This window comes from Jaculus jaculus, unplaced genomic scaffold (genome assembly GCF_020740685.1).
Source record: "Jaculus jaculus isolate mJacJac1 unplaced genomic scaffold, mJacJac1.mat.Y.cur mat_scaffold_45_1_1178333_arrow_ctg1, whole genome shotgun sequence".
Classification (NCBI taxonomy): domain Eukaryota; kingdom Metazoa; phylum Chordata; class Mammalia; order Rodentia; family Dipodidae; genus Jaculus; species Jaculus jaculus.
This window is the reverse complement of record NW_025423498.1, coordinates 654227-666202: the sequence shown is the minus strand read 5'-3', so window position 1 is coordinate 666202 and position 11976 is coordinate 654227. Positions and strand designations below refer to the sequence as shown.

At 44.8% G+C, this 11976-nt stretch overlaps 1 pseudogene; it reads right to left on the bottom strand.

The window, feature by feature from the left end:
* Nucleotides 1-3428: 3428 nt before the first annotated feature.
* LOC123457413 lies at nt 3429-9893 on the bottom strand (annotated as a pseudogene).
* Nucleotides 9894-11976: the final 2083 nt, after the last annotated feature.

Genomic DNA, 11976 nt, shown 5'->3' with positions numbered 1-11976 from the left:
GGTGGATGGGAGGGCGGGGAGGGAATCAAAGGGTGGAAAACAGTAATCCAGACCCAAACGGCAATGGTACCATAAAATTCTACTTCCTAAAAGACAGACCAAATGGCTGAACCTTCACTAGACCCTTACAGGAAACACCTGAACCTCAATGTTATAACACAAGCTTATTCAAGTGTTTTACATTTTTTGTTTTGTTGAATGTGATATACTAGCACATGGTAAGATAATGTATGATCAGCATAAGGTGGAACCTTCTCCGCAAAACCAGTCACAAATTTTCCTCTCCAGGAAGAAGCAGGTTGCCAGTTCTCTTCTGCCTCAACCATCACCTTGGCTAAGGAGAGGGTGGGGCTGGGAGAACCTAGGGACCTTTCACATGTTTCCTTGGGGCTCCCATCCAGAGTGTACCAGCTGATCAGAACACTCTACCCTGACCTTTGGCAATCCCTGCCCCTCCAGCCTTACCCTTATCTTCCCATCCCCACTTCTGAGGGCTCTGAGCAGCTAGTTTCTTTTGTACATCCGCTATTAGAAAGGCTGGGGGACCTACAAAGTACTAAACAAAAAACATAACAACTTTAACATCAGCTCAGCAATGGTGAGGCCTGGATTCCAGGTTGGAGGAGGGCTGAGCAGCCTTATCTTTTTGTAGTGCTTTCACTCCCAGTCTCAGGAGGCCAAGGACCTGCCCCTCACCAGGGTCCAGGTGCATGGGCCAACCGTGCAAAGGCAGAGGGAGGATGGAGTGGGTAGGCTGTTGCTGTCTCAGATCTTTTCCTGTGGGAAATTGGCAGAAGGGGAAGTGGCTTGCCCTGATGGCCCTAGCCTTCAAAAGGTGATGATGTAAACTATGCTTTGCAACATTAACTCCTAACATGGTATAGAAAGGAAAGAACAAAAACCAAACAAACAAAAACCCAAAACAAACAAATAAAAAACCCCACTAGTTCCTCATCTGGTGTTGAAATGATAGGTTTCATCCTGCCTTGAAGGTGTTTCCTCTCTCTGGTCTCAGAGGTGCAGGGCAATAAGGAAGCCCCTAGCCTAGATAGGGTCCAGATCGGAGCAGCCTTTCACCTGCTGTATTGCTGGGTACAGTGCGGGAATGTGAGCAAAGGACTGGAAAAGTGAAGGAGGGTCTGGCGCAGCATGGCAGGCAGCAAGCTTGGTAATCCTTGGATCCACCCATGGTCAGCAGACTCCCTCATCCTCATTTGAAGTTACTGCAGTGTAAGAACTGAGCCAGACTTTCCATATACTGAACGCAGGGAGGACAGAGTGGGAGGGTGTGAAATAAAAGCAACCAGGTACTCAAAATCAGAGTGCAAGCTTTCACAGCCTGGGATGCTATCTCTAAGCCTCAGTCTTTGGTACAACAACAGAGCCTGGTGGCAATGAGGGACACAGAAGTTTCAGTAACTGAGCAACAAGGCCAGAAACCTGTGCAGTTTCCCAGGTCCCACTTGGGGGGGCATCCAGTTGACCAGAACTAGACACGTGTTCCAGTAGCCACTCAACTGATGTTTGCAGGCCAGCTCAGGTGGTCAGTGGCTGTAGCAGATAAGTCAGGTATGCATAATGTCTACATATACCTTCCTGCCACAGGGCTTCATGACCAACAGGATCCCCCAGCTCCTCCATAGCCCTAGTTCCTGGGAGAGGCCAATAAGAGGGCTGGCACAGGGGAATGTAAGGTGGGAAGACCCTGCAGACCCTTGAGGGAGAAAAAAAAATATTTCTACATCTGGTGAGACAAGGCCTTCTTTGAGGATTCAGGGTTTTCAGTCAATACAGAAAAGATCCAAACCAAGGTTCACTGGGGCTCACCTGCACCTCTGGGCTGGGGAGATGCTCCAGCTGATGATACATGAGTTTCACACCTATGCCAACTCTGTACTCTAAAAGTATGAGGCAAACTTGGCCTTGGGGTTCCAAAAGTAGGACAAAGCATGGCCCAATAGGATGGCCTGGCATGAGGCCACAGCAAGCAGCATGAGGACAACAGTGATGGCAGCATGTAGACACGTCAGCCCAACATGATGCAATGCCACAGCAGGGCCATCCTGGGTGCAGCTTCCACGTTCCACCCCAAGTCTCAGGCCTCTAGGTAGAGGGCATGTACATGCAACTCAGTCCAGGTAAGATTCCAGCCAGCCCGAGCCTGGGCACTTCCAGAGCAGGTGGAGGCTAAGTTGACTCTGCGAAGGATAAAAGGCATTTGGGGTTATATCAGGCTCCAGGTACACAATAAGGAATCTTTTTTAAAAAAATTATTTCCAGGGCTGGAGAGATGGCTTAGCGGTTAAGCACTTGCCTGTGAAGCTAAGAACTCTGGTTCGAGGCTCGGTTCCCCAGGTCCCACGTTAGCCAGATGCACAAGGGGGCGCACGCGTCTGGAGTTCGTTTGCAGAGGCTGAAAGCCCTGGCGCACCCATTCTCTCTCTCTCCCTCTATCTGTCTTTCTCTCTGTGTCTGTCACTCTCAAATAAATAAATTTAAAAAAAAAAATTTCCAGCTGGGCATGGTGACACACACCTTTAATTGCAGCATTCAGGAGGCAGAGGTAGAAGGATTGCCATGACTTCAAGGCCATCCTGAGACTACAGAGTGAATTACAGGTCAGCATGAGCTGGAGTGAGACCCATCCTTGATATTAAAAAAAAAAAATTTCCAAGAACAGAATAAAGAAATCCCAATGAAGGAGAATGACGTCACGTTCTATAAATGAGGTAGGAGGGAGAGATTATGATTTTTTGATTGTGGGTTTTTTACAGTCATATTTTATTCATTTCCCCAAGGATGGAAAGGTCAGAGAAAATAAATCATTTTCTGATAGTCTCTCTGGGTGGGATTTAGGGGTGGGGAGAGGAATGAGAGAGGCTGCGACTTCCCCGGACTCCCACTGTGAGACCCTTAGGTTTCCTTCTCCAAGAAGGCATGGCAGCGCAGCAGGGGCATGGTAAGGGAAACCCCAGGTGATCAAGGAGCTGGTGCTTCTGAGGCCCAGAAATGCTGCTACAGCTTTTCATGGGACCATGCTGGGCCTGGGCCCCAGAGCCTTCAGAGGGCTACATAGTTAGCTTGGGAGCAGGAGGCAGCTCTGGGGACAGGGCTGAGGAATGATTTGGGTAATCTAGACAAATTAACAATAATTTAAAACTTGTGTGTATCCAAAATATCCCCCTTCCCCTCCCAGCTTAGAATCTAGGATGCAACCATGAAGGGGGAAGAGGGTGCAGCAGCCTCATGCCCAGGGGGAACATCCAGCAGCCCAAATGGAGTTCACACTGCTACTCAGTGCAAAGACTTGTCATAGTAAACCAGGCCAGTCCTTTGCTGTCCTGGGTCTGGGCATCCCTATGGAACCTTGCCCACCCCACCCCTTCTCCCCAAATCCCATGGGCTTCAAAGGTTTCATTTTCCAAAAGTCACTGTGTTGAGTGCTTGCTTGTCTATTTGGCATCTTCCCAGATGGGCTGGCCAGTAGGTGGCATTGGAGAATGGCTGATCCTCGTGGCAGGCCTACTGGAAGACAGGAATGGGCACAGCTTCCTGCCCTCACCTCTGCCTCCTGCTACCACTGGGTGTCTCCTGTGGTTGCCTTCTTTGCCCATGAGTGTGGGGACAATCTAGCTGGAATTCTTGCAGACACCAGGATTTTCCAAGGTATTGTTGCAGTTTGGGGCCAAAGTCCAAATTTTTGGCTTTGGAATATTTCAAGGTACAGAACTTTTCCAATCCATAGAGTTGACCAGCCTTATCATCCTTCAGGGTTTCCTCCTGTAAATCCTTGAATATGTCCATCGAGAACTTCTTTTCCAGGCCATAACTAAGTATCGGAATAGGCACTCCAAATCACATCTCTAGCTGTCTTTGGCATCCTGCAGAGCCAGCTGTTGAATTTCTCACACATCTTTTGTTGAAGTGATCTTGGTAGAAGAAGGTCCAGAAGCAGAAGAGGGTGCTCATCTCCTGAGACTGGCCAATGGCCAAGCGCTTCTGCTCATAAGGCAGTGCCTCCAATACTTGTGGTAGACATGCTGTGTGAAACCATTTTCTTTGAGCACTTCATGGGAAGGATGCTGGAAATTAGGCAGTGACTGAAGGGTACAGCCATAGTGGATGACTGAGTTAATGACTAATGAGGGGCTAGAGCTAATGGAAGCAGTCCTGGGCCAGTGCTCTTGGAACTGATCATCCAGCCCACATGGCTCTCCACGTGTGGGATTTTTGAGCTACTCTTTCTTCCTCTTTTGAGGTGTCTTGGCACCTAGGGTCACCCCTTCTTTCACCATGGGGTAAAAACATGGTGTCTGGCTTGAGTCTTTGAGCTGGGGTTCCAGAGTATGCATGGAGGTCCTGGCTTTGTGGTCGTTTGGCAGTTCTGGGTTGGTAGAGAGCAGGTACAGGACTCAGGAACTACAAACACCTTGCTGGCTAGGGCATTAGTGGGAATTGCTGGAACCTGCGGGCCCAGGAGGAACCTCCTGTTTGGGGTCCACAGGAGGCTCAGGGGTCAAGGTGTTGGACTGTTCCTGATTGATCATGTTAACTTCCTTGAAGTTCTCCACTTCTTGCTTGATCTGCAAATACTCAGGTTCAAACTTCTCTGTCCACAGATCCTGCCCAGAGAAGACCTGCTCATAATGACCTTGGCCAGCTCAGCACTCATCTTAGGGTGGAATGGGTGGCTGCCTGTGTGGTCTCTCTCAGGCTGTTGGCACCTGTAAGGTGGTGTCTGAGTGACAATGAGGATGGTCTCAACATCCCAGTCATCCATCTCACAGTTGGAGTCCTCATCAGACCAAGCAGTAAATAGTTCTTCCACCTGTCATCTGTTCCATCTCCTCATCAAACAGGATCTCTAGTTCTTCCTGCTCCTTGAACACCAGCTGCTAAGAGGAAGCTGCAGGGGTAGAGTGGTGGGGTGGGAGACCCTGGGCTCCTCTGACTTCTTAGGCTGCGCTGCAGAGGGTGGAGACTAGCTAGATGGCAAATACATCTTTTTTTTTTATTTTTTGGTTTTTCAAGGTAGGGTCTCACTCTAGCCCAGGCTGACCTGGAACTCACTATGTAGTCTCAGGCTGGCCTCGAACTCACAGCGATCCTCCCACCTCTGCCTCCCGAGTGCTGGGATTAAAGGCATGCGCCACCACGCCCGGCGGCAAATACATCTTTACAGTCAATAAAGAGTAAAGGGTACATTTTATGAGTTCTAGTTTGATAAGGTCCATAATTTTTTTTTAAATATTTTTTGTTCATTTTTTATTTATTGATTTGAGAGCGACAGACACAGAGAGAAAGACAGATAGAGGGAGAGAGAGAGAATGGGCGCGCCAGGGCTTCCAGCCTCTGCAAACGAACTCCAGACACGTGCGCCCCCTTGTGTATCTGGCTAACGTGGGACCTGGGGAACCGAGCCTCGAACCGGGGTCCTTAGGCTTCACAGGCAAGTACGTAACCACTAAGCCATCTCCCCAGCCCAAGGTCCATAATTTAATGGTTTATCATTTAATGAACACTTACACTCATCTCATCTTGTCACATCTCTTAGTTGACTTTTGGGTTGTTCTCATCCATATACAAACACTCCAAGGTCTCATTAGAATTCTCATATCATCTCATTCATATGAATTATAGCCTTTGGTATTTGGGGGAAAGGGCAAGTTAAAATACTTGAATCACTTGAGGTCAGGGGAAGAGGCTGAGTAAAAGTCTGGGGGAGGTTTAATCACAATTTAAGATTTTACAAATTAGCCATATAGAAAGCTACTTTGTTAGAGTCATCATTGCTCTTTGTTTTTCTGAATTCTGCCTTCTCTCCCCACAGTCTTCAGAAATATCTGTTGGCAGGAAAGCACAGTTTTAGGGGCTTCCCTCCTGTTCTGCTTGAGTGACCCTCATGAGGAGTGTCTCCCCTGCTTCTAGCAGAAGCTGCTGCTGTGGGTTCCCCAGGTCTAGTTTCCAGGTTCCTTTATTTGTTTATTATTTACTCATATTCTGACACAGGTCCTCATTCTGTAGCCCATGCTGACCTCTAATTTGGGGCAATTCTCTTGCCTCAGCCTCTTGCATGCTGGGATAACAGGCTTGAGTCACCTTGCCCAGCAGGATTCTCTTTACTAAGGTTCATTTTCCACACTTGTTCATTTTGAATTATCCACCAGGTGCAAAGGTCTACTGAGGTTTTTAATGAATGCATAAGATTTGAGTCATTGTTTTCCCATGTGGTAGAGTTAGTGATGATGTACTGAGGGTCAATCAATCAACCTTCTGAAGTTGCTGAGTCAGTTCCAAATACATTAATGTCAAGTTACCACTGTGTGTTGGAGGGAAGCCAATAGTGTAGGAATATTAACTGTTCTAGGATGTGCTGGTAAACTTCCCTTGTCAAGATAACATTCTTGCTGTATGCAACTGGAACTTCATCGAATGTTTCCTGTTATTTTCTTAGACATGTCCTCTGCCCACTTTCACTCCTGTGTTCATGGTGTCCATCTTCTTCCCCTCCTCCTCCTCCCTGTTCCATCTTCTTTTGTTGCTACTATTTCCATTCGTGCTTTGAAAGAAAGTACTGGTGTCTGGGACTGTATGTCTCTCTCTCTCTTTGGACTGGCATGTTATTTACTCTGTTGTGTTCCTTTCATCTTTTTTTACTAAGAGGCAGACCAAATGAGCGTGCTTGAACATGATTTGCTTAAATATTAATATGCTGAGCAGAGCCTACTCTTTGCAAAGACCAAAGCTCTCAAACTCCAGAGGGAGTTAGACACTAGGGTAATGGTTTTTACTATTTAATGAAGCAGACCCACATGTGTGAATAGTGGACATCTTGGGTGACATACCTGCCATTGGCCTGAGCCCTTGACCCAGTGCTTCAATGTGAGTTTGGACTTGATACTGCTAAGGCAAATATTATCATAGGATGATGGGAAGTCCCAGGTGTTTCACACCAGATCCTTTGTCAAAAGTAAAGACTAAACCCAAACCAAGTATATAAACTGCACAGATATCCACAAATGTATTTGAAGTTCTTTGTATTAATACTTTGAATCAGTTTCCTCAAATTTCCACAAGCAGTCAATTGTCCTCTTGCTTGTTCTAATATTCTTAGTTACTAGGTTTTGCAAGTATTTCATGATAGTTCCTGCCTTCTCCTATGCCAGCTGGGGTCATGATATAGAAATACCAGGTTTTTTAATGAAAGGTCAGGATTTTGATGCCAGTTAGATTTTTTCTTGATGACTGAGGTCATTCTATGTCTCTCTTCTTTCTGTCATCCTGGAACTTGAAATCTCAGTTGTTAGTCATGACAGGTGTGTTGGGAACAGAGTAACTTTTTACTATCCCCAGCTTCTTGTGTTTGGCTCTTGGAGCTACAGCATCACTCCTGTTTTAGTTTATTTATGTATTGAAGCACTTGTGGAATGCTTCAGTCATGCCACACATTATTGTAAGTGACTGCACATAGTATCCATCCTTATACCAATTCTAGGAAGTGGGTATTCTATTGTTCCTCTTCAACAGACTTACATAACAAGGACACTGAGCACAGAGATACTAAATAGTTTTCCCAAGGTCAACTGGCTAATAGTAAAACTAGTATTAGCATCTATACCATGTACACACACACACACACACACACACACACACACACACACACACACCTCTTTAGCTAGAAGTAAAAGGATATATGGCTGGCCATAGTAGTGCATGCCTTTAATCTCAGCATTCAGGAGGCTGAGGTAGGAGGATCACTCTGAATGGTCTGCCCATGCTAAAGAGATTGAAGCCTTAAAGGATAACCTGATGAAAACCATTGAAGAAAAGGAGTACAGCCTGGGGGCATCAACAACGCACAAAACCAGTATCTAGTGGAGAGAGAAGACGCCTTAAACAAACTACAGGAGACCAAAATGAAGGCAAAGCAGCGAGAGGTTCTGCAAGCCAAGTGTAGTGAACCAAACAAGGTCATTGGTAATTTTACATCACCTCTCAAGGCTGCTAAAGGAAAGCTCTTGGGTCTTGAGGCACTTTGGAAAGCCAGTTCCAAAGGTAAATTGGAAATCGAGATACTTACATAGCAGCTTGAGGCAGTGGAGAAACAAAGTTAAAACATTGAGAAGATGAAAAGAATGCTGTAAGTAGCAAGGCTAGTATTGGCATCTTCATCTTTTTTCCCCAGTTTCCATTTCTTTTTACTATTTAAAAAAATAAATATATCTTCTAGAGAATGAGAGAAAGTATGAGTGCAAGAAGGCTTTTGCCAGCACAGTAAATTAACTTTAGACATACTTTGTATATCTGGTGTTATGGGGGTACCCAGGCCAGCAGGACCCAGATTTTATTCCCCAGTGCCCATGTAAGCCAGATGCACAAGGTGGCACATGTGTCTGGAGTCCATTTTCAGTCTGTCTGGAGTTTGTTTGCAGTGTTTAGAGGATGTGGTATGCCCATCCTCTTTATATGACCTTCTTTCCCAAATAGCCAAGGCACTATCATCCAATCAATCAAGTACAGTGCCCTTTGTCAACACAGGGTTCTAGCCCATAATGCTACATGCTGCCTGGGCCTCCCTATAACATGAACAACTCTTCCCTTCCTTGTCAAGGTCAAGCTCATTAGATAATGTGTAAAGTCTCTTGTTTTCATCCACCATGAGTTTTGGTCAGATTGTCTGCTGGTCAGGCAAGTGGGAGTACTTGCCCAAGATAAGCACAAGCAGAGACAGTCATTTACTCCAGTTCAAAAGAAGAGATGTCATTAATAATCGACCCCCCCAGAAAAACATGCCGTCACAGGCTCACCTCATTTAAGGTAGTTTGGAAATGAAACCCACCTACAATTTGTACAACAGGGAGATCTCAGGTCCCCTGAATGTGAAGCCATGGTAGCAATCACTGTAGTATTCCAACCAATGAGTGTTCTCTGTGCCTACATGGGACCATACTGAAGACTTCCCATGAGGCTCAAGTTCAACTCAAAGGGCAGCTGCCTCTTTTCCATATGAAAAATCAAGATGGGGGATAATTATGTACCATAGTCACACTGGCATTGAAGTTGGCATGCACCTACTTAGGCATCCTCTTCAGAGTAAGCATTGGATACTTTAAATTGTCTTTCAGTGTGACACACTTACATTGAGCCTCCTAACTTGCATTAAGACCCTCACTCCCATCTCCTGACCAGTATAAGTATTGGCTTAGCATTCACCTCTCAGAGAACTCATACAACACTTGCACATCCCTTTTAGATATGGACAAGGTCCAGAGGCTCGTCATATCCCCAAATGGTAATGTGTCCTAAGGTGGCAGAAATAGTGCCTGCTCTTTCAACTGCTCCATTTAACGTAAATGAGTTGGTCCCAACCGAGAAGCCCAGGGTGAGTTCATTGTTTGGAATAATGCTCAGTTTCCTGGGCATTGGGAAGCTAGAAAATCAACTTGTAGAACTTAAGGCTCCCTGATTCTGTGCATGTAGGAATAACCAAGAACATCTCTCACAAAGGTCAGGGGTCTCCACCTCTGGGGTGTTCAATCATAATCTGAGGGAAAAAAAAAAAACAAGCACAGGAAGTTACTAAGAGTCAGAGTAACTTACAGAGTGGAGAAGAGGAGGCTGCATGTGACTTGTGCTGCCCACACCACTGCCGTACACTGCACTTCACAGAGACAGTGCCTGGGAAAGTGAGAGCTGGATGGGCACTGGGTGGCTTTTGTGCCTCCCTGAGGAAAAAAAAAAATGGGCAAAGGAGGACCTAAGAACTTGAGAGACAAAATGTCATCATATTCATTCTTTGTGCAAACCTGCTGGCAGGAACACAAAAAGAAGCCTCCAGATGATTCTGTCAACTTCTCAGCGATCTCTAAGAAGTTCTTAGAGAGGTGGGACATTATGTCTGCTAAATAAGCAGGAAAAGTTGAATATAGCGAAGGTGGACAAGGCTCCATATAAGAGAGAAATGAAAACCTATATCCCTCCTAAAGGGGAAACAAGAAGTTCAAGGGTCCCAATGTACCCAAGAGGCCACCTTCAGCCTTCTTGTTCTGTTCTGAGTAGTGCTCCCAAATCAAAAGTTAGCACAGCCTACCCATTGGTGATGTTGCAAAGAAACTGTGAGAGATGTGGAACAATACTGGTGCAGATAACTAGAAGCCTAATGAAAACAAAGCTGCCAAGCTGAAGAGAAAGTATAAAAAGGATATTTCTGCCTTCAGAGCTAAAGGAAAACACAGTGCAGCAAAAGAAAAAAAAAAAAGACTTTTCAAGACTGAAAATAGCAAGAAAAAGAAGGAAGAGGGAAAGATGAGGAAGAGGAGTAGGATAAAGATGATGATGAATGAGGACCCCCTCTGCCCCATACACAACCGATCCCTTTCAGAGAAAATTGAAATGTAAGGCTATGTAATATTTGTTTGTAGACTGTACAGTCCCCCTTTTTTGGTATAATTGACCCACTACTGAATGTGTCTTTAGACAGCCCTGTCCTGGTGGTGTTTCCAGTAGCCAATGACTTTGCCAGGCATAGTATTGGGATGTAAATTGGCATGGAATTTTAAAGCAGGTTCTTGTTTGTGCACAGCACAGATTAGTTACATATGGAGACAGTACGTTTTTTCATCTTCATTTGTCTGATGCAGCTTATATAAAATAATTGTTGTTCTATCAACTAAGTATCACTCTAATTGCAAAACTGCAGCTGTTTTGTTGACATTAAAAATTGTATTTACTTAGAAGCATTCATAATTAAAAGTCTGTATAGGCCATCAGCATACACCTATACTCATTAGTATGGAGTCAGTGACTGGAGACACCCCACTTTGCCTTTCTCTCAGCTGTATTGACTATCTGAGATCAGTAACATCTCTGAAGGAAAGCTTTAGAACTCAGGAAGAAATATTTCTGAAGGAGATCAAGTCTGCACACAGCCATCCATAAGCTGTCCAAAGAGTCCTTGAGAAGCAAGCTTAACCATGCCAACCAGGAGAATTCAGATGTAATAGCTCTGAGGAAGTCTAAACTGGAGACTGCCATTGCATCCCACCAGCAGGCAGTGGAGGAGCTGAAGTGTGCTTTAGCAAAGGGAGTGGAACAGATTCAGCAGAATTTGCTGGATTCAAGACACAAGTAGAGAAACTCACTAGATTACCAGCAAGAAATAGAAAGTTTACAGAATACACAAGACTGAACAGTCTGCCCATGCTAAAGAGATCAAGGCCTGAAAGGATAACCTGATGAAAATCATTAAAGAAAAGGAGGACATCCCAGAGGCTATCACATCAAGACTAGACAAAGCCAAAAACCAGCATACTGTGGAGACAGACACATCAAATAAATTGAAGGAAGCTGAAGGTGTTTGTGGTTAGAGATGCAAGGGAGGCTTAAGCAATTGGTGACTTAGTTTGAACTGGAAAATCTTTAGAATAGAGAATTCAACTGTCTTTTTCTAGTATCTCAGGATGGGAAAGTTATTGTGCCAGTTAAATTCTGTTGTCAGTTTAGTCAGATTAAGAATTGGGTTAAAGTAAGTTAAAAAGGAGACATAAAGGGAAGAGAAAGGAAGGGAGGAGGATACCTAATAGGTTGATATTGTATATATGTAAATACAATGATTGTAATGGGGAGGTAATATGATGGAGAATGGAATTTCAAAGGGGAAAGTGTGGGGGTGGCAGGGAGGGAATTACCATGGGATTTTTTTTTTATAATCATGGAAAATGCTAATAAAAATTTAAAAATTAAAAAAAAAAGAATTGGGTTAAGAGAAAGCTCTTGATTTTCAGGAAGGATTACGGCTTAAATAAGTGATGAAGTCCTTCCTCCCCAGTCCTCCAGCATTGCACTGTATGTAAAGAAGCTCTAGGAGAACATAGGGCCTCTTACTATTTCCTGGTGAGTGCTTTTTATCTGGCTGCCCATCTCTGTGCATCTTCCTTGTTTCTTTTATCCTTCATGAACAGTAAAAGAATGTTTCCT